The 23,947-nt window shown below is 47.7% G+C and overlaps 1 pseudogene; it reads right to left on the reverse strand.

Annotated features, from left to right (window-relative positions):
- LOC123829722 overlaps window positions 1–22,019 on the reverse strand; it is a 37,874-nt pseudogene extending 15,855 nt beyond the window's left edge.
- Window positions 22,020–23,947: the final 1,928 nt, after the last annotated feature.

Raw genomic sequence — 23,947 nt, forward strand, 5'->3', positions numbered from 1 at the left:
CACCCCGTCTCCTGATCACCTGTGTCCCTGCTTTCCGGCCCAGGAGCAGTCTTCACCTTGGGGTCAGGGCCACAGAGTTAAGGTGGCTGTGATCTAGGACAAGCAGGCTTGGAGGAAGTTTGCCCTCAAGCCCCAAGTCCCTAACACTCTGGTTGCTAGAGATATAGGGGGAGGGGGAGGAGTTAATGTTGTAGAAAGCAGATGAAGGGGACAGCACAGAGACCTGTGTTCCTGGTCCCCTTGAGATGGTCCAGGTTTGGTTCCCATCCCCTCTCCACACTTGGGCCCAGGGATCCCCTCTACTGGAGAATTCTCTCTTACTCAAGGAAGTGTCATTCTTTTTGTTCCATTTATGCCCTCAACTGATTAGATGAGGCCCACCCACATTATGGAGAGCAATCTGTTTTACTAAGTCCACTGATTTCAATGTTAATACAATCCAAAAACTCCCTCACAGAAACACCCAGAATAAGATTTAACCAACTATCATCTGGTCATCGTGGCCCAGCCCAGTTGATACATGAAATTAACCATCACATCAAAGGATAGCTGGAATCTCCAGGGGCCTTTTCAGGATGCAGGGAAGGGGAGGCAAATTGCTGAGTCCCAAACATTATCCCAGTGTTTTCAGCTCCCTTTATAATGAAAAGGAATAAAGTGGGAGGATGGATGGATCAATGGGTAGATAGGCAGATGGAGAAGCAGATAGGTAGACAGACAGGGACAGACAGACACTAGTATGGGTAAGTAGTACCTTCTGAGTCAGTATTTAACTGAAAAATACAAAACTAGAGAATGATAGAAGAGAAGGGTCCCCTTATCCAACTCTTGAGTTTCTACATGAGGAAAATGACACCCCGGGAAGAAAAGTGACACCCCCAAGGCCCCACAGGGTTCGCTGGCACAGGTTCTACGGCCTCCTACTCTGGGCATGTCGGGGGCCAGCTCTTCCAGGCTTCAGCCCAGAAGCCACACCTGTCCCTTCCGCGGGCAGCCACGGAACCCCTGAGAAGGCCGGAAATGTGGGTGAGCACATGGATATTTGGTAAGAAATCAGTGTTTCTGCCACAGGGTACTTTGCCATCTCTCTGTTGGGACCCACGTGTTTCCCTTTCTACATCTCTGAGTGAGGAGTTGCCCGGGGCATCGCGGAACCCCAAGGATCTATCTCCCTTGGGCTCCTGGCACCTCCAAGGGCTCTCTGACCTCACACAGCCCAGAATGCCTCTGCCTTCGCTGTTTCAGAACTCGAAGTGCTTTGTGTGTGTGGGTGAGGATTTAGGAAACAGTCCTTTCATCGCTTCCATCTAAGCAAACGAAGCCAGGGAACAGGGAGCAGGCCCAGGCAGCAATCCCGGGCTTCCCTCTGGCCCTGCCCACACCGTTTACTGACGACACTTTTTCCTAAAGCTCAGCAGCCTCGCCCCAGGAAAATGTCAAGTCTCATCCCTGCTCTCAGGGACTCGCTGGTAGGTAGGGCATTGGCTTTTGGTATTTTCCAGCTTTTAAATCTTGTCCCTCCCAGGGTAGAATTTTTTAAAAATTATTGATTTATATGAGAGGGAGAGAGAGAGGGAGAGAGGGAGGGAGAGAGGGAGGGAGAGAGAGACAGAGACAGAGAGAGACAGAGAGCGAGAGAGACTGACTCGTTGTTTCGCTTCCTCATGCATCCATTGGCTGCTTCTTGTATGTGCCTGACCAGAGGTCAGACCCACAACCTTGGCACATTGGGACGATGCTCTAATCAACTGAGCTACCTGGTCAGGGCCCAGGGTAGGTTGTTGATAAGTATTGCTCAAGCAATGTGATAGTTACTAGAACTGTGTAGGCTCACACCACCTGTACCCCACAGACTGCTGATTTTCTTTGAGGCTGCTGGCCTGTGCGCAGAACAAACTGCCACCAGCTAGTGAGCTGGGCTCGAGTAGCTTAGTTCCCCGTTGGTATAAATCACTGAAGCGGGATTTTCTAGTGGCATTGGTGTTCTTTAAATCAATCTCTCAATCAATCAAGCAATCAAAATAGAGCTTTTTATTAAAATAATCAAGAACACAGAATTAAAATTACTCACTTAAAACAGGATATGTAGTTGGAGTTAGACCCAAAGAAATGCAAAAGTACCCGGCATAAACCTGTGTCTTCCTGACCAGTGCTGTTGTCCTTATTTAGCCTAATCTCTCCGGCCCTTCTTAGGTTTAGGAAGAATTAATTGACAGAATCTTTTAACGCTCTCGGGTGTGCTCCAAGCCTGGTTGAATCAGCCCAGAGTCCTGCTCTGGGACTTTTTTCTAGCCCTGCCCTCTGCTGTTTCCTTAAGGACCCCTCATGGTTCTTGATCACTTCTCAGAAGAAGGCTTTGGTTTCTTCTTCTTAACCCTGCTTCCTTGTAGTCTGTAGAGAGAAAGAGTAAATATTATAGGAACGTGTGATGCTTCCAGAATGTTCAAAACTTGTGACTGACTTTTTTTTTGAACCAGCAAGAGAATTTGCCTCACCGGAATCCCTTTCCCTGTTCAGTTTTTGCTGAGTTTGTTATCACTAATCTCCATCGAAAGGTCCCTTGGAAGCAGGTCCTTGATAAGTTGTGATCGTAAACTGACCACTAATGTTGCCCGAGTGCAAAACCTGTGCTCTTGTAGGTACAAAGCAGGCCATCCCAGAACCCGACTTTGCAAGCACTTTGAACCAGAGGTGATGCAGATGCACAAAGTGACTTCTGCCCGAGTGCCCCTGTGTGCTCAGCACTATCCTAGGGGAAGCAAACAGAGAAAAGCATTGAAGGAGCTTGTAGCCATTTCAGGGAGAGCCCCTGGAGGGTCAGGTACAAGGTGCTGTGGCCTGGCAGTCACAGAGCTCACTGAGTTGGACTCGGTGGGGCAAACGCCCATGGGGTCAGATCGCCTGTATGTAGGGCCGATTCCTGCTGCCCAAGTCCCAGCTGCAAGTCTGTGTCTCCTCTCGGGGGCTGGGGCAGGCGTTGGCTTCTGTTCCTTCCCGGGTCACAGGTGCTCTCGCTCATGGTGAAGCACGTAAGAGCTAAGAGGTGAGGGCTGGAGTTCACTAGAGCTGCATTGTTGCATCAATGTCCATCAGCCGACATAGTGAGGGGGACCAAGACATCAGGAAGTCCCACCGCTGGGCTCTGTTGTGTCCAGACGGGGGTCATTCTTGGGGGAGTTCAGCCTGTTCAAGCTTTGGTGTTTGCGGAGGAATTGGAGAAGCCCTTGGCATGAATGGAGCTATTCCCCTTAGTGAGGCCGAACCAAGCTGGAATACACTTACCCAATACCGTTCCTATCAAAAGTGTCCAAATGATGCCTCAGTCCCACAGCCACAGCTGCACCGAAGGGTGATGTGAAAACTGCTGTGGGAGGTGTGTGAATAGAAGTCTTTAACATTTACTGAATGTTTGCTGAGCACCAGGCTCACCGTGAAACCTTTACTTTGTTATTTTATTAAGATGCACAATGTTCTCTGGAGGAAGAAGGGCTCATCCTGTTCGGGAACCATCAGGGGGAAAGAATTCAACTGGCTGCCAGTCTTGGTGCCAGGAGGAGCTGTCTTAGGAAGAAGACCTACTCCTCCACAGTGCACGCCACCTGGCGAGGAAAGAACCTGCCTCTCAGGCACCCACCCCACCTGCTTGGTGTCCTCCACCCACCCAGTGCCTGGGCAGGCAGGTCTGTCCCCTGCCCAGCTGTGCCCTGACTGCCTTTGCTGTAGCCGGGAGCTCGCTGTGCCCTGTGCTGTGTGCTCATCATCTCGTTTTATCCTCACCAGCATCGTGTGAGGAAGGATGGTGTTTTTGCTCGCTTACCACAGATGAGGACACTGAGGTGCAGAGGGGATAAGGATCGGGCCACAGTCCCACAATGAGGGGCTGACAGAGCCGAGTTCTCTCTGTGTTCAATCTTAGTTTCTCCACTGTGGTGGCCTGCTGAGGATCTGATTCAGTCCACATTGTTCTATCTGTTGGCTTCCCTGTTGGGGGACTGAGACCGCTGAGAGTCTCAGGCAGGGTTAAGAGGGTCTGAAGACACTGGAAAGGAGTCTTATCCTGCAAAGTTGGTCAACGAACAGACAAAAACAGAAGACAAGCCATCTGCACAGTAGATTGTATTAGCTTGGCTAATTCATATTAGAAGATGATGGGTGTTTTTAAACAACAATTGGTAACAGAATACCATAGGCTAGGAGGCTTAAATAGCAGAAATTTATATTCTCACATTGCTGGAGGCTGGAAGTCTGAGATCAGGTGCCAGCAGGGCAGACGCCCGGCGAGAACGGCACCCCTTCGCACTGGGTCTTCACATGGCCTTCTCCCGTGAGCACACGCCCTTGGTGTCTCTTCCTCTGACCAGAAGGACACCAGTCCTATTAGGACGGCACCTTTATGACCTTGTTTAACCTCAATTACCTCCTTGAAGGCCCTGTCTCCAAATACAGTCATATTGGGGGTTGAGACTTCAACATAGGAATTTTGAGGGAACATAATTCAGTCTCAGCACAGATTATTTAAAGCTTTGTGTCCCTCCTACAGCAGCCCCCACAGCATGGGGTGCAGTCTGCTGAGCCCCAGGTGAGCCCCATCTGCAAGACCTCGGGGGCAGAGGCTGCTCCCCGGATGCCGTGTCCACTGAGAATTTGATAAAAGCTTTTTACAGAACATGACTACAGACTCCTGCAGTGCTAAAACTCCCAGCGTTTACATGTAACTTTCACTTCAGCCAAAGCTTTTACTATCTCAGCACAAGGACTAAGGGAACCCCCTGTCTAGTGAAAGTTTCCATCAATATTATATTTTTTAAACCATTGTTATGGCTGTCTAAGGTTCCAGAGGGCTATGTTCTCTCCATATACAAAACTGATTCCTTGGGTCCTTTCACTGGAATAGTTTTTCCAATGAGAGGAATAGCTTTTCAAGAAGCCATGCATACCTTAGTGAAGTAGTTCTAAATGTACACACACACACACACACACACACACACACACACAGCCCTGATGTGTAGAGTTTGCCAATTTCCGTGGTAAAAATATCTCACCATAATGAAGTTCAAGCTACCCATGGTTTAAAAACCGGTTCCTAAATATTTTACACTTGACTTCAATGAATCTGCTCCAGCACTGCTCATCCCAGTCATGGTCACAGAAGCCGTTTTGTAGATTTTTAATCCAGATCAGTAGTGCAGTCTGAGATCTTGACCGTTGACGGGCCCCCTCCTGGACTCGATTGCACAGTCTTGTTTACATTCCTGAGCACGAATCCATGTACATCTAATACATACTGTTGTTAAACTGTCCTAACTCAGAAGAGTCACTCTTTTGACATCAGCTGCCCCACTGGCCATGGGAATTCTCCTGGGGCCTTGGGCTACAGGAAAAGCCAGAAGTTAATCAAGAGCAAGTCAGGATCAGATTGATGGCAGGTGTAAAAGTTGCCCCAAGCATTTGGTGCTTTGCCTGTAATGGGATATTTCTTTATTTTTCATTCAACAAAGGCTGTGGAGGCCTCCACCAGTGTTTCCTTCCTGATCTACTAGTGCTGATATCAGGTAGCTAGCTGAGTTCTGTTTGGGGCCTGAGTGATTGTTTGCACTCCATGCGTGTGAATATGACTAGAGAGCTTCCATCCCAGAGGCAAAATTGAGGAGCTCCATGAGGCAGCCTATTAAACGTTCATAATTCCAAGTTCATGGCCAAGATGTGGCACTGCAGAGGGAAACAGAGATCTTGGAGTAGACCTTGGAGAAAACTGGGCTTGGAGGTAACATACTTCAGCAAATTAAATATAAGTAGGAACTGCAGCATGCTCTAGCTTTGGAATATGATAGTTTTCAGAATTGCTGGTGTAGGGGGAGAGGGATGGTTCCCCCACTGCCTTCTCTGGCCTCACGCCTGCTGCTCTGTCTGTCCAGGCTTGGTGGGGAGGGAAGAAGACACAGTGGGGAGCAGGAGGAGGTCAAGGTCCCCTCACTCCCCCTGCTTCATGCACATCCTCCTCGCCCTTTCTCTGTAGTTGCTCTCCAGATTATTCCTGGGTGCCGCCGGTGAGCCAGCTGAAGTGGGTTTGAGCATACTAATAAGCTGATTTAAGTGGAGAGTTTAGCTTATTGGACCTTTGGGGAAAACCTGGGCCAGCGCTTTCCTTGGTAGGATAACAAGCTTCAGTGAAACTAACTCAATTCACTGCCATATTCCTATTTTATAAACTGAAGGTATTGATAATCACTCCCATAAGTGGAATCTGCCTTTTCTCTGGCAGTAGAAAAACTAAGTTGTAAATGCTATCCTCAGGACCTCCTCTTTTCCTGGAGCTTCTCCAAGCTCAGGGAGGATGGGCGCACATGGCCTCACATGTTCACTCACCCTTGGGTCCCTCACCAGTGTTCTCCCTAATGTATGATGGCACTGGAAACATTGACAATGAATTATCCTTTCTCTTCTACTGTCATGATCTCTCTTGATTAATAGGCCTATTTTAAGGAATCAATGGAATGAAAATAATTACAATTGAACATCTATGTGCCAAATCCTGTGCTAGTTATCTTGTAGATACTGTTTCCAAACCTAATAACAATATCATGAGACAGAAATCATAACTGTGATTTTATAGATGAAGATAAGACTCAGAGAAGTTATGAATTTGTTCAAGGTTAGTAAGTGTTAAAATTCCAGCTGAAGTCTTTTTGACTCTAAAGTTCCCATTTCCCCACTGTCTTACTATTCCACATAAAACTTAGCATCAGTCAGCACAAAATCAGGTTGTGCTGCAGTAACAAGTAACCCCCAAAATCTTAGTGGCTTATAACTACCAAGTTTTCCTTCATCCTCTTATGTGATATATTATTCACATGTATCACAGTTGGCTGGGGGCTCTCTTTCATAGTCTCCCCAAACTCAGGCTGATGATGGAGCAGCCACTGGATTGTTGCCAGCCCCCATGGTAGACAGGGAACTCTGGAGGGTCTAAAACTAGTGATTAAATGCCCTGGCATTGAAGTGACCCATGTCACTTCTACCCACAGTTCACTGGCCAAAATATTACATGAATACTCCAGACCACAATGGGAAGGAAGTGAGATCTCACTGGATGGCTGAGAACAGAAAGAACATGGTGAGCACCATTCAAACCTGCCATGAGTGTCTGGTAAAGGACTTGACACCTACATGTTCAAAAAACACCATTTCACACACTCTCCTCTTCCTCAACTATGAACAAATTATGGTGCAATAATAAACAGGCCTTTTATTTTGTACCCTGTTCAACACTTTCTTCATTGGCTTGTGGCTGGATCATAGGATGCTGGCAACAGCTTACGTCTGGATCAGACTGTTCCAGGGCCTGAGTCTCCAGTGAACTGATGGTGATCCCACGTCAAGGGTCTCTGTCAGTCATCCTCAAATGCCATGTTGCAAGTGATGGGTGACATTCACGTGCACAACTCATGACACACTCCCATGGGCATTCCCAGTTGGCTCAGGGCTACAGGCAATCCTGGCTGATGGCTGAAACTCCACACTTTTTCTTTGCTACAGGGAAGCATAGTGGAATGCATGGAGTGATGGGGCATTACAACAGGAATACATTGAATCTATTATCTGTTCTAATTGATAAAAAATGAATCAATCATTTGAAAACCTCCATAGTTTATTTTTAATAGCAAATTGCCTATGACACACCTTATAACTGCTCTAGACTTGCCGCATGTCAGGACACCCCCATGGAGGAACTGCTGCTCAAGATGATGCCAGAGCAGCCGGTTGTGAAATGAAAAATTGTGCCAATTAACTGGCTGTTTTATCTACTCTGTGTCAAAGAATTGATTGGCGAGAACATTTTGTCCATACCAACTGAATTGGCTAGTGGTCTTGGCATTGTGTAGGCACAGCCTGGGTATTCAGAATATGAGCATAAAATCAAATCACATAATGTTACACTGGAAGGAATCCACAGAGATATTTTTCATACATTCTTGTCACATTACAAAGGAGGAAACTAAGGCACAGCTGGGTTAAAATATTTACTCCAGGGACACTCAACATAATTGCTAACTATTGTTTTAGAAAAGAGGCAAATACGGGCACATCTTCACCCACAGCATTTTTGACATATTCTGTAACTATTTTAGGATCAAGACACTCAGCTGAATGGCATTGCATACTTTCTAAAAGTAGACAGGAATTTGAGAAACACCCATGGTGCAATTGTTCATTGCTTAAACTTGTTGCTGACTCATTTGCTTTCCACCACTTCTTTACCAACATGGTCATGGTATCCCGTCACTCACATTGGCTCTTTGCCCCATCTGGTCCCCAATCCAAGCTGAGCTGGGAATGCACTGACGTCACCTCCATGAATCCTCCTTGACTGGTGGGTGGGGCTCAGAGGTGAGGTCCCTGGTGGGACAACCCTGGCATGTGTGTAGACCTCCTGTCCTCCAGCCTCAGGTAATCTCCCTGTGGCCCATGAGGACAGACTGTTCTTTGTCAAAAGGAGGCTGTGGAATAAGGAAGCCAAGTATTTTAGGTATCATCTTTTTTTAAAAAGGACAAATACCTCCTATGAATAAACAAGTCCTACTAGCCACACTTAAGGTATTGGAGAAAAAAATTCCCACCCAAAAACAGTCCTTGGATCAGGGCCCTATGTGTTCCCATTTAACTGTGAACTGTCCTGTTTCACTCACTGTGGGTTCCTGCCTCTTGAAATGTCTTAAGTTGGGGACTGATTTTGTGTTGGTCCCTTAAATGTCACCTCTTCCTTTATCAAGTCTACTTCAGAGGGCTTGAAGGCTCCCTGCTTCAGGGCCTGGGAGGGAAGGAGCTCCAGACCATTTCTGTATGCCCCAGGGACAGGGTCAGCAGCCAAGATCTAGGCTGTCCAATGTGACTGCCCAGCCTAGGATTTTGGCAGATCTCTCAACCCCACAGGCCCAGATGCAGGAGGCAGCCTTTGGCATGGACAGAGGGCTCTTAGGCTCAAGGTCAAAAAGTCAGCCCTTTCCCCCAGATGAAACACATGAGACTGCCCCACACCCCCAGGATACTTCTTTCCTTCCCTCCTGGGTTTGCATGGCTTAAAGAAGTGTTTTGGAGTTGGTAGGGGAGCCTGGAAGATGGAACTGTAGGGTGACACTCTGGGACAATTCTACCCCTAATCCACATCAAAGAGACAGGGAGGAAGGGATACAACATGAGAGTTACACTGGGTTACACTGTCTGCCTCCCTCTCTCCTGGGTTAGCTGCATTGTTAAGAGGACACTGTGGAAAGTCTTGCCCTTCCCAGTTCTTTTTGTTGGCTTAGGTACAAAGCCACAGACACAGAATCTCACACATGAAAACACACACCCCATTCTACCTTATAACACACATACTGGTTGTCCTTTGGTGGCCACTAGGTTCAGATTCTGGCAAACCTAACTGGTAGAATTCATGGCTGAAGAATTTAAGACTTTAAGGAAAAATAGAGTTAGAAGAAGAAAGGTCAGGAAGGAACTAGAGAAAATCCTTATTACAGGTTTACATTCAGGAAACAATACAAAAGCACACTGAATAAAGAACACGTTAGGATATATCACATGCACACTGGTGGACATGCAACCTGGTTCCACCACGCTAGTGAGAATTTTGGCAACATGTGTGTGACTGGGAATGTGAACTCCTAAGGATGAGCATCCCATTTCTGGGGTATGCTTTAGAGAAACAAGTTCAAGGATGTCCACTGCATGGTCATTTGTGACAGTGAAAAATTGAAAACAACTTAAATGTCATCAGCAGGTGATGAGTACATTGTGATCTATTTGTGCAGTTTAATGTCATTCATCAGCCAAAATGAATGGACTAGGTCTCCACCAGTTAACCTGGGTAGACCCTGGAAACATGATGTTAGGAGGAAAAAGCAAGTTCCAGAATAACACCATTTATGTAAATTGAGAAGCACTTGAAGCATTGCTAGTATAATTTATGAGTAATTCAATTATGTGGAGAAGTATGAACTCATGCATGAGAAGAATACCCACCCATTTCAGGACAGCTGCTGTATTTTGGAGGAAGGGAAGGGGTATGACAGGACTTGACCTTGCTTGTAAGGTTATATTGAAAACTAACAATAATCTGAGGAGATCCAAGATGGTGGCAGAGTAGGTGGATGTTACATCTACCTCCTCCCAGGACCAGACTGGAATTACAACTACAACATAGAGCAATCACCCTGAATAACCAACTGAAGACTAGCTGAAGAGAAGTCATATAACTGAAGATTTACAGAAGAAGCCACACGAAGACTGGTAGGAAAGGCAGACATGTGAAAAGGGCTGGCCTTGCTCCCACAGGTGGTGGCTGAGCTTCTGGAGGGATACCTCAGCTGTAGGGGTTGCTCCCGAGGGGCACAGGGTCTCAGCCCCAAGCCAGGCTCCTCAGCCCAGAACTTGAGAGCTGGGAAGAGGTACCTATATAACATCTGGCTATGAAAAACAGCAGAGAGATGGAAGGGAGAGATGAAAGTCTGCTAGAGACACAGGTGCCCTCTTAAAGGGCCAATGCACAAAATTTCATGTGCAGCCACTCACCCTGGGCTCTTGGGGGGCAGAGCTGCCTAAAGTCCTGTGAGGGAAGTCTGGGGTTTGTGGTTCTGAGGAGAGAGCTGAAGGGATAGCTGCCAGCATACCTGTGATGAGTTATTTTCCCACACAGCAGACACCATCTTTCTTGGGTGGAGCACTCCCCTCCATTTGGCATCAGCCTTGGGGGAAAGCAATAGCTCCACCCTCTGAACTCCTTATAGCCACACCTTGCAGAGCTTGCACACTGCTGAGAACTCAGCTGTCTGGGCTGGTATGTAGAGATCTGGACAGACTCAAAGGGTATCAGTGACTGAGTTGTGTGGCTTTGGGGGTGAGGGCCATTCCCCCACTTTCCCATGAACCTGACTGGCACCTCCTTCTCACAAGGTATACATTAGCTCCATCCTCTTGACTCCTGGTGGCCCTGCCCTGCTGAGGTTGGGCTCCTGGCAGAATCTGACAGACTTGAGTTCTGTGGTACTGGGATGGGACATTTTTTCCTTGCATGAGCCCAAGCAGTGCAGAGTTCTCCCTTCACAGGGCCAAATCAGGGAGACTGTGCGACTGGGTCCCACTTACTACATAAAGCCACCGTATGAATTCTGGAAGTCAGCAGATCTACCTAATACATAGAAACAAACTGAAAGAGGCAGCCAAAATGGGGAGACAAAGAAACATGCTCCAAATGAAAGAACAGGAGACATATTCAGAAAAAGATCTAAATAAAATGAAGCCAAGCAATTTACCAGATATAGAGTTCAAATAAAGTGTTATAAGGATGCTCAGGGAGCTTAGTGAGAACTTCAACATGGGGCAAACATAAAAAAGGACATAGAAACCATAAAAAAACCCAGCCAGAAATAAAGAATGCACTAAAAGGAATAAATAGTAGATTGGATGAAGCAAAGGATCGAATCAGTGCTACCGAATTTTCTGCTACCTTGGAAGACAAGGTAGCAGAAAACACCCAATTATTTATTTATTCTTAGAGAGGTAAGGGAGGGAGATAGAGAGAGAGAGAGGAACATCAATGTGCGGTTGCTGGGGGTCATGGCCTGCAACCCAGGCATGTACCCTGACTGGGAATCGAACCTGCGACACTTTGGTTCACAGCCCGCACTCAATCCACTGAGCTACGCCAGCCAGGTAAAGGGCCTTTTTGAAGAAGAGGAGGAAGAAGAGGAGGAAGAGGAGGAAGAAGAAAACAGAGGAACATAGTTAAAAGAATAAAATGGAAATAAATATGTACCTATCAATAATCACTTTAAATGTAAAGGGCTTTAAATGTAAATGTTCTCTAATCAAAAGACATAGGGTACATGAATGTATAAGAAAACAAGACCCATTTATACATGGTCTGTCCAAAAGTTATCCCAGCCATATAATATGAAAAATAGAGACATTTCTTGAAGAAGATACAAGATACAAGAAACATTGTACATAGGACAGTGATGACTCAGTCCCCTTCAAAGTAGGCACTCTGTGACCTCACACAGTTCTCCCAATCACCATCTGCTGCCCCAGTGTATTTTCCTGAGTCTCATCAATGGTATGAAATCTCTTCCTTTTCAAAGGTGATTTTAGCTTTGGGAAAAGCTAGAAGTTGTAGGGCTCCTAATCTGGACTCTAAGGGGGCTGAGTTACCTGGGTGATTTGATGTTTCACCAAAAAACTCTGCAGGAGATATGATGCATGAGTGGGCATGTTGTCATGACAAAGCTGCCAGTCACCAGTTGCCTATAGCTGCAGCCTTCTCAATCATACGAATAGTTTCTGCAGAGGAACATTTAAGCTTAATGCAAAATTTGATTCAGATTCATTGCTCTACTTGCTCAGTCATTTTGAATGCAATGGCCACACAATACACATGTTCGCTCAACAGCGTCTAACATGCCCACTGACTAGTACAGTGAACTCATCATTGTTCAGTTCATGCATAAGCATTCTAGTCCACTTTCCTTGGCTGCCAGGTTACACTGATGTCACACAAACTGTTCTTGTTGTATTAACAATAGTTGGACTTTTGCCAAACAGATCTTTATATGCTGTCTACAGGAGACCCTCCTCAGAATGGCAGATACACACAGACTAAAAGTAAAGGAATGGAAAAAGATATTTCATGCAAATGGAAAGAAAAAAATAAGTGGGGTAGCAATACTTAATATCTGACAAAAGAGACTTTAAAACAGTCTATAGTAAGTGACAAGGACACTACATAATGATAAAGGGAGAAATTCAATAAGAGTATATAACCTTTTAAATCATGTATGCACCCAACATAGGAGCACCTAAATATGGAAAGCAAATTGTGATGGACATAAAGGGAGAGATTGACAATAATACAGTCATAACAGGGGATTTTAACACGACATTGACATCAATAGATAGATCTTCCAGAGAGAAAATCAACAAGGAAACGGCGGCCTTAAATGACACACTAGATCAGGTGGATTTAACTGATGTCTTCAGAGCCCCCCAAAGCAGCAGAATATGTTACTCTAAAGTGCACATGGGACATTTTCTAGAATAGATCACGTGTTAGGACATAAAACAAGTCACGATAAATTTTTAAAAATATTTTATTTATATACTTTTAAAGAGAGGGAAAGGGAGGGAGAAAGAGAGGGAGAGAAACATCAACGTGCAAGAGAAACATCAACTGAATGCCTCTCAAACACCCATAACTGAGGAGTTGGCCTGCAACCCAAGTGTGTGCCTGACCAGGAATCAAACCGGGGACCTTGCTTTGTGGGATGGTGCCCAACCCACTGAGCCTTATCAGTCAGAGCAATTCTCAGTAAATTTAAGAAATTTGAAATTATATCAAGCATCTTGTCTGACTACAATTGTATGTAATCGTTCACAAAAAATAAAATTGAAAAGCATATGAAGACATAGAGGCTAAATAATATGTTACTGAACAATGAGTAGGTTAACAATAAGGTCAAGGAAGGAACCAGAAGATACCTTGAAACAAATGAAAATGAAAATGCAACAGCCCAAAACATATGGGTCACAGTAAAAGCAGGCTCAAGAAGGAAATCCATTGCGTCAGAGACCTATCTCAAGACACAATAAAAATCTCAAACAATCTAACTTTACACTTAAAGAAGGAAAAGAAGAACAAACAAAGCCCAAAGTGAGTAGAAGAAAAGAAATAACAAGGAACAGAGCAGAATAAACAAAATAGTTAAAAAACAATATAATAGATCAATGAAACCAAGAATTGATTATTTGAAAAGAAAAGATAGACAAAACTTTAACCAGCCACATTGAGAGAGAGAGTGAGAGAGAAAGAAAGCCCAAATAAATAAAATAGAAATGAAAGAGAAGTAACAACTGAAATCACAGAAATACAAAAAAAATTGTAAGAAAATATTATGAACTACTATATGCCAACAAGTTGGACAATCTGGATGAAATGGGTAAATTCCTAGAAACATAGAATCTTCCAAACTGAATCAGGAAGAATCAGAAATTGTGGCTATTACAACGAATGAAACTGAAGCAGTAATCAAAAACTCTCAACAAACAAAAGTCTGAACTGGATGGCTTCACAGGTGAATTTTACCAAACATTCAAAGAACAATTAACACCTATGCTTCTCTAACAATTCAAAAAAATTTAAGAGGAGAGAAGTCTCTCCAGCTTATCTTATGAGGCCAGTGTTATCCTAATTCCAAAACCAGATAAATACACTACAAAAAAAAGAAAATTATAGGCCCATATCCCTGATGAATATAGATGCTAAAATCCTCAACAGAATATTAGTAAACTGGACCCAGCAATACATTAAAAAGATCATACACCATGATCGAGTGGGGTTTATTCCAGAAATGCAAGTTTGGTACAATATCTGCAAATCAATAAACATGATACACCACATAAACAAAATGAAGGGTAAAAATCACATGAGCATATTAATTGATGCAGAAAAAATATTTGATAAAATCCAGCACCCATTTATGATAAAAACTCTCAGAAAAGTGGGAACAGAGGGAACATATGCAATGTAGGCCCTCAATGCAATAAAGGCTATATATGAAATACCCACAGCCAACATCAATGGGCAAAAACTATAAGTGCTCCCCCTAAGATCAGGAACAAGACAGGGATGCCTGCTTTCACGTCTCTTATTCAACATAGTATTGGAAGTCCTAGCCAGAGCAATCAGACAAGGAGAAATAAAAGGCATCTAGATTGGAAAAGAAAAAGTGAAATTGTCATTATTCATAGATAATATGATACTGTATACAGAGAACCTTAAGATTCCACCCAAAAACTGCTGGAACTGATAAATGGATTCAGTAAAGTAGGACGATACAAAATGAATACCCAGAAATCAGTTGCATTTTTACACCCCAATAATGAACTATTAGAAACTGAAACTAAGAAAACAATCCCATTTACAATTGCATAAAAAATACCTAGGAATAAATTTAATCAAGGATGAAAAAAACATGTACTTGTAAAATTATGAGACACTAAAAAAAGAAATTGAAGAAATACAAATAAGTGGAAGCACACACCATGTTCATGGATAGGAGGAATTAACATCATTAAAATGTCCATTCTACCCAAAGCAATCTATAGATTCAGTGCAATTCCTATCAAGATTCCAATGGTGTATTTCACAGAACTAGAACAAGTATTCCAAAAATTTATAGGGAACCAAAAAGCCCCCCAAAGCCACAGTGATCTTGAAAAAGAAGAACAAAGTTGGAAGAATCACACTACTAGCTATCAAACCATACTACAAGGCCATAGTAATCAAAACAGCATGGTACTAGCATAAAAATAGACATATCAATTAGTGGAATAGAATAGTCAAGAAATAAACCCACGCCTATATGGTCAATTGATATGTGAAAAAGGAGGCAAAGACATACAATGGGGTAAAGATAGTCTATTTAATAAATGGTGTTGGAAAAATTGGAGAGATATGTGCAGAAAAAATGAAATCAGACCACCTTACACCATACACAAGAATAAACTCAAAATGGATTAAAGACTTAAATGTTAGACTTGAAACCATAAAAATGCTAAAAGAAAACAGGCAGTAAAATCTCGGACATTATAGCAATATTTTTTTTTTTTTGATGTGTTTCCTTGGGCAAAGCAAACAAAAGAAAAAAAAAAAAACAAACGGGACTTCATCAAACTCAAAAGTTGTCACACAGAAATGAAACCAACAACATCCCTATCTGGGTGGCTCAGCTGGCCGGAGCGTTGTCCCATACACCAAAAGGTTGCGGGTTTGATTCCCGGTGAGTGCCATACCTAGGTTGCAAGTTCAATCCCTGGTCAGGGCGTGTACAGGAGGCAAGAAGTCAATGTTTCTCTCTCTCTTCCTTCTTCCCTCTCTAAAATCAATAAACATAAACTTGGGTAAGAATTTTTTTTTAAAAAATCAACAAAATGAAAAGATAACCCACTGAATGCGAGAACATACTCACCAATGATACATCTGAAAAGGTGTTAATATCCAAAATTTATAAAGAACTTATGCAACTCAACACCCCCAAAAATCCAATTAAAAAATGAGCAAAAGACCTGAATAGACACTTTTCTAAAGGGAATATACAGATGGCCAACAGACATATGAGAAGATGTGCAGCCAATCATCAGAGAAATGCAAATTGAAATCACAATGAGATAGCACCTCACACCTGTCAGAATGGCCATCAATAAATCAACAAATAACAAATGCTGGCAAGGCTGTGGAGAAAAGGGAACCCTTGCGCACTGTTGGTGGGAATGCAGACTGGTGCAGCTACTGTGGAAAACAGTATGGAGTTTCCTCAAAAAATTAAAAATGGAACTACCAGATGACCCAGCAATTCCACTCTTAGGATTACATCCAAAGAAGCCTGAAACATTAACTCAAAAGAATATATGCATCTCTATTTTCATTGCAGCATTATTTACAATAGCCAAAATTTGGAAACAGCCTAAGTGCCCATTAGTAGATCAGTGGATAAAAAAATCTGCGGTACATTTACACAATGGAATACTATGCAGCAGAAAAAGGGAAGGAATTCCTACCCTTTGCAACAGCATGGATAGACTGGGGGATTATTATGCTAAGTGAAATAAGCCAGTCAAAGAAAGACAAATGCTGGATGATCTCACTCATATGTGGAATCTAATGAACAAAACAAACTAGCAAGCAAAACAGAACCAGACCCATGGATACAGAGAACAGACTGACAGCTGTCAGAGGGGAGGTGGTTGGGGGCTGCGTGAAAAAGGCCAAGGGATTAAGCAAAGGAGAAGAACACCTCACAGACAACAGTGTGTCGGTTCCCAGAGGGAAAGGGGTGGGGGAGGTAGAAGAGAGTAAAGCGGGGCAAATGGTGATGGAAGGAGACTTGACTTGGGGTGCTGAACACACGATACAAAGTGCAGATGATGTGTTATAGAATTGTACACTTGAAACCTATATAATTTTACCAACCACTGTCATCCCAATAAATTCAATAAAAATTAAAATAATAGTCTGACAACAATGTGGCAAAATGTTAACACTTGCTATTTCTGGTGGTGGATGCGAAGTTTTTTGTTTTATCCCTCCCAGTATTTTTCTGTGTGTTTGAAATATTTCAAAACAGGACACAGGAAAGAAAATTCCCATGGCATGTTGCACACACTTCCTTGCACAGTAGTAGATATGGAACTGTGATTTTCCATTTTCACTTCATTCCTGGAACATCCCAGGATTTCCTTTCCTTGCATCTGTAACGGGACACTTGTGAATGTGCTTTATTGTTGTTGCAGACACGTCATTGAAAGAGGCATTTTTCTAGCCAGTTATTCCGTGCCCTCCTGATCTCATGCCTCAGAGTAGCTGCCTTTGTCTCTCTCATCTGGATACCTGGAGAAGCCAGGACGCTAGGAGCCGCCTGCACCACACCTCCCAGCACCCGTTCCCAGTCCCACCTCTGTCTGGGGAGGGCTTCCTGTCAGCACCCGGCTCCCCCTCTGCCCAGAGGGAAGGCCCAGGGTCTGGTTTACTTTCTCTCTCCTGTCTTTACCTCTCCCAAGGATTTCTTGCAAAACTCTACTCCTTGGCCACCCTAACATCCATCTCCCTTTCTATCGCAAAACCTAAGATGCCTTTCTCTTGACTCTACCTGCGCTGACGCACTGGACAATGGTTCTCAAACTGGAGTGTGACTTCGAATCTCAGACTGCCGGTCTACTTCCAGTGTCTCAGATTCCGTGGGCCTGCAACGGTCCCAGTGGTGTGTTGGAAAGTGTTCTCCAGAAGACAAATAAATACTGATTTGTCGTGTTTGCCATTTTCTGTGGTGTAAATATTCCCAGGGCTGATTTCAAGGTCCCAACCTGACTGTCAGTAAATGTGGAGTTTGGGAGAGGGTGCAAGCCATCTCAGCACCCTCTTGGCACTGGGACCTGAGAATGTGCACGAGTAGAAAGACCCCAGGTGGTGGTGCAGCTGCTGCTCCAGTGACCACACCTCCAGATCCATTGTCCTGGGAAGCTGGTCACAGGAGTGTGGAGTTTGGGAAGGCATTCCTGGATTGTGTAGATGACCCTGCACCCTTGACCTTGGAATTCCACCCCCTTGTCTTGGCCCAGTGGCTCAGTTGGTTGGAGCATTGTTCAGTACACCAAAAAGTCTCGTGTTAGATCCCTCATTAGGGCACTTACCGAAGTTTTGGGTTTGATCCCTGGTTGGGGCATGTGCGGGAAGGCAGCCAATTGGTGTCTCTCGAATCAGTGTTTTTATCTCTCTCCCTTCTTCTTGCTCTAAAATCAATAAACATAGCTGAGAATGAGAATTTAACAAAAAAAACCCCAACTCCTTAAAAGGACCCCCAGAAAGAGAATTCCTGCTCTAAGAGCAAAGTCAGCTTTATGTACTGGGGGCTGGCATGGGGTATGCTTTGGAGACCACAAGCCCAGGGTCCACCCTGGGGTGGTGCTCTGTCCAGGATGTTCTGTCCCCTCTCCTGAAAGCACCCTGGCCACAGAGCACCCTCCATGCTGCTCCCCCCGCCCCCTGCCCTTCCTGCCCCCCTCCGCAGCCCCTGCAGCTAAGGAGCATGAGTCAGCAAGGTGGGTACACACTAACACCAGGGCATCTCGAAGGAAAGGACCATGTCACAATGCCCCTGACAGAACGAGGCATAGATGCTGGGAAAGAAGGCAGGGAAGGAAAGGGGAAGGAGGGCGGGACAGGGTAGAGAGGAAGGAGGAGAAGGAAGAGAGGGTCCAGAACAGAGGCCCAGCAGCTTCAGGGGACTTAGGTTGCACCCCAGATTAGGCAAAAGTGAAAGTACCAAATGACAACCATCCACCCCCCCTACTAGTGATATGACAGCTCTCTTCTCGGGGTGCTTTGGGTCTCCCCCAAAGCATTTCCCCAGGCCCAGCCTGGATGCGGCCACCTCTGGGAAGGACAGAGGAGGTTCTGCTGGCTCTGCTGGAATGGGAATGACGGTCCCCGGGGGAAAGTCAGGGTTCACACCCCGTGGTGTGGTCATATACACTCATGATATCACCAACTCAGTACCTGGGATTATATGTCGTCAGGGTTACAGGGTGTAAAAACTCCAGGTGTGTCTGACATTTCTGTTCCAATTGTACTTTGGGGAAACCGATAGGTTTTCATTGCTGGTGGTTTCTCTGATTCCTCTTCCCAGAGCTCGGGAGAGACGGCCTCCGCCTGGCCTGCCCTCTCAGCTCACGCTCTCAAGGAAGGCTGTTTGGGACTCCAGTGCTTTCCCGCCTGGGAGGTGGGCCTGGGGGGCAGGGGAGCAAATGGTGGCCGAGAGAAGAATTCAGCACATTCCTCTTATTTTACAGATGCAGAAGCCAAGGCCCAGGGAAGGAAGGAGACTGGTGCAAGAACACCCTGTCAGCTTGGCCCCCCATGGATCAGAAGGGCCGCCTTTCCTGGGTGCTGCTGGGGCACCTCCATCAGTCAGAGAGAGGGAACAGCAGCCACCTGGAGAGACTCCCCACTTGGCGGTGCACTCTCCCCACTTCCCCTTCTTTCTGGACTTCCCTTTGCATTTGTTCGGTCCCCCTTTCCTTCCTCCCCTGCCATTCTGGCCATGCCCCGCCCCCTCCTCTGCTTCAACCCTCTGGGTGCTGGCCACACCTCAGGCGCTAGGAGCACCTCCTGTCTGTTTGAAGGGTCATGTACAGGGCATGGCTGGGCTCACATAACTCATTACCAAATGGACACATGAGGGCAGAGAGACACAGCCACACACAGGCAGCCAAGCCTGTGGTCCCCAGAGCTGACACTCCTAGACTAGAAGGCAGGGGACTTCCTTTCTCTGGTAGTGACCACTTCTTGCACTGACAGCGACTACTCTCCATGCTCCTGCGAGCTGGGCGTCACACCTCACGTTACAGATGAGGACACTGAAGGACTTTCCCAAGGTCACCCAGCTAACCCAGGGAGGACATGAGATTTGACTCTGCATCTCATTGATGCTGAAGGTCAGGCTTTTTCTATTAACAGTGGAAACAGGAGCCTTTTCTGAGTGATGCCCTCTCCCCCACCCCCCTCCTTTTCCCGGGAGTAAGTCCCTGGGGTGGCAGGGCTTCAGGGGCTCAAGGGAAGGGCTAGGGACAGTCCGATGCCTGGGACTTGGCCCTAGAGCCTCACTTTGAAAGGTCCAGACCCAGGAGAGTGGCCTGGGGTGTAGACACCCTCCCAGAGGGGCAATTTCCCTTCAGCAACTTTTCCCTCCCCTCTGTCTTGTCCTTGAGCGCTCTCTGTCCTCACCACCACCTGTCTTGGGCTCTGCACCCCTTAGAACTGCCTCTCCCAGGAACTCTGGTCTTTTGGGGGAGATTTGCCGACCTCGCTCTCCTAAAACAGTCCTGCCCAGAGTCGGACTCAGCACTCCTGGCGAGACCTAAGGATGGAGTTCTTTGGAGGCTGTGGGGTGCACTACCGGATAATGACCACACGATGCCACTCTTGAGTCGAATATACCTTCCCACCTGCTTGCCGGTGCCCAGGTGCTGAGCCAGGCTCAGTTGCCAGCTGGGTGGGGTTGGGAAGTCAGGGTAAGCACAGGGCCAAGACTTTCCATGGTCACAGGCATCAGTCAGCCCCTCTGCCTTTGTCTGTCACCATTCTGTCTCTCCCACTGATGCCTGGCTGTGTTCAGGCGGGGATCAGTTTACCTCACAACCCTACAGTAATTGCTTCCAGCCCTCCTTCCTGAACCCCCACAGTGCACCCCACCCCACTGGGGAAACTTCAGCACCTTTGAATGCAGTGTGGGCCACACACCAGCTCACATGTCCATGTAGACTTGCCTCTAGTGTCTTCTGCACGGGGCTGGGACCTTCCGGGTGCCTTGTTTGTTGCAGGCTGTGACTGGGGTGGCCTGTCACAGGTAACACCGTGCCCCTAGCCAAGTCCCGAAGCCACCCAGGGCTGGGTGAGAGGATTCCAGACAAGCAGGGGCACTGGAGCCCCGCCTTTCCCCGACTGAGGGTGCCGAGGCGCTGGGGCCTCTCTCCGTGGTGGAAAACGGGAGGCAGACCTGTGAGTGTGGGCATCCCTGGCCTGCCCCAGCCTCGCTGCCGCTCCAGCGGCCACGTCCGGACTGCAGAGTCTGGAGGAAGGGACAGCCAAGGCACAGCCACCTGCAGCTGCTATACTCCATCCTCTCCCCCCTTTGGAGAAGGAGGACCCCACTACTTCCGACTTCTACATATTATGGAGGTCCTTCTCTGTCCTTCGTCCCCCATGGTTCTCACCTCTGGGGACATTTCCTTGGGCCCTGACACAAGCCATGAATGTGACCTCTGATCTCTGCTCTGTCCCCGGAGCCCTGGGGCTGACAGCATCTGCACCGATGGCACCTCGGCTCTTGCCCCAGGCCATCCCCACCCACTCTTCTCAGAGTGAGCAAGTCCGCCTTCTCTTTCCGGAGGGCGCTGTACCTGGGGCCGGAACAGCATGCACTCTGCTTTGCTACAGCAATCAGGGATATTATTTAAAGGGCTTGGGGTGGCTCACAGGATGAAGAAGGCAGTTGAAGGTCCAGGTGAGGGGAGGACAGACGTGAGACAGTTCCAGGGAGGCAAGTGGCACAGCTCAGTCTTCCCGTGGGCACGGCTGCTAGGTTCCATCGGCATCCGTCTCTTACCCCAGTCTTTATCTCTCCGTATGGGATTCTGCTTCCAGGCCTGGGTCTCGTATGCAAGATGCCTTTAGTGACAATCCCGCCAGCAGTGGCCGCGGGGGTGGGAGAGGTGGCCCCCCAGCAGGGACCCAGAGGGAGACGATCTCAGACCGAGGACAGGAGGCTGGAAGCCATGCCGCCAACACGAGGCCCAGCACACCTTTAATGGAGCCACTCCTGTTTTTATCTTACCTTGCAGAGGCTCCCACAAGACATTGCACAGCGGTCAATGATGAAAAGGTGCAGAGAAGTGCAGCGCTCGCCTAAGGCCATCCCGCAGTTCTAAGGGAAAGTTAAGTTGAAGGCTCCACTCCGTGTCCCTTGGTGTGGTGTGGGACTCACCTGGGGCCCTTGAGGTGTCTCCCCTGCAGACCAGGTCTCCCGAAGATACTTTTTGGGGTAAGGGCTTCCTGACTACTATTGAGAGGAACAGCAAGCCCAGACCGCAAAAAGATCCAAAGGAGACAGCAGCTTTGTGGGGCAGGAGGGGAGGTGTGCCGCTCCGGGGCTGGCTGGCGGGAGGCAGGACCTGGAGAGGGGAGAGCGGAGGAGGGGGCCCCAGGAAGCAGGTGGGCAGCAGGAACCCAGCGTAACCCCTCCCTCCGCCCACCCAGAGTCACGAAGTTATGCGTACCTGGTCCCCTTGGGAGGGGAGGCTGGCAGAGCTGGGGGACTCCCAGGCGAGGGGCTATTTGAATCCGCACATCTCCCCTTCCCGGTCCGTGGCTCCCTGCATCCTCTTCGACCTGGGACTGTCTTAGTCTCTGGCTATGATTCGGGCCCAGTCAGATAGTCTGGCTTTGGTTGGGGGGGTACTGCACGAGGCCTTTGTGCTTTCTGGGGCGGGGGTGGGGCCCACATGGACCTGCACACCATCCTTGCTTCCACAGTGGTGTCAGGGCACCCACATCCCACTGGAGACTCTTCCAGAGGCACTAACTGCCCAGAACCCCAAGAAGATGTCATCATTGGATGGGACCTCTGGGGACAAATGCCTTTGAACTTGCAGGTGAGGGCCTCTTGTCTGTTCTGGCAATGACCTCTGTTTCCAGCAGATTCAAGTGTTACGGTGAAGGCGGTGGTCAAAGGCAAGGCTGGGCTTAGCTAATAAAACCTCCCCTGCCTGTGTCAAATGAGCCGCTTCTCAAGGCGGCAGCTAAGCTTCGTGTGTCAGAGGCCTCCTGTCCCCATAATGAGGCAAGTCAGCGGAGCTTCCCGGGAGTCCCTGAGTGGCCTGGCCCAGTCTTACCTGCCTTGCCTGGGGGCCCCTCCGGAGGCCACAGCCCCGAGCAGTGAAGTCATACAGGGGTCCACGTCGGCGGCCACGTGCGGCACGGATGGCTCTGCCTGCCCTCCCTCCGGCGTGGAGCTCAGGGTGGGTGGTTTGTCCAGTGCTTTTCTGGAATGAGCCAGGAGGCATCCGGGTCCCGCTGGAGAGAGCGGGCCCTTCCTCTTCCCCTTCCCCACTCCGACAAGGGCTGGCTCACAGATGCTGCTTGCGACACTGGCCTGCTCCGCACACTGCGCCAGGCAAGAGCCCAGAATGTGGGATCTGTGGCCACAGATGAGAGTGTGGCCGTGGGGCAGCTTTCTTTAGAGTTCACCGCGTGCCCGAGGCTCTGAGGATGCCCGTGCGGGACAGGAGCCCATGCTGCCTCTTCCCGGGTGGGCCTGTGGCTCACAACAGCCTGGGGACTGAGCTTGCTCTCTCAGGAGGAAGAGGAGGAAACCCATTTCTGCCCAGGGGGCAGGCCTCCCTTTCTAGATGCTCAGCCCTGGCCCCGAGAACCCACACCTGGTCGTGGCTCCAGGGGGCAGGCGGGTGCATCCTGAGGACAAGACCTGCTCTCTGCTCCAGAGCCTCCACAGGTGTGGGGAGCTGCCTGCAGCTATCTCTGAGCTCTGGCTGCTGCCAGCATCCTCCCGGTGCCACCCCCAGAGGCATGGTTCCCTCAGGATATTTGGGGATTCTAGTCCTGCATGCCCCTCCTGCCCCTTTTCCCTGGCTGTGGCCTGGGCCAGAACCAGCCTGGGGACGACCCTGCCGGGGCTGGGGAGGCTCACTCAATGGGCTTCAGCTGAGCTACCCAGGGCCTCGGTGCCTGGACCCTGAGGCAGGGCTGGGGGTGCCACCAGGGCCCTTCCCCACTTGCACGGGGCCCCTCACGCCCCACTCCCAAACCCCTGCCCTCTCTTTGGCA

This window comes from Phyllostomus hastatus, unplaced genomic scaffold (genome assembly GCF_019186645.2).
Source record: "Phyllostomus hastatus isolate PE091 unplaced genomic scaffold, TTU_PhHast_1.1 phas_scaffold_114, whole genome shotgun sequence".
Lineage (NCBI taxonomy): Eukaryota > Metazoa > Chordata > Mammalia > Chiroptera > Phyllostomidae > Phyllostomus > Phyllostomus hastatus.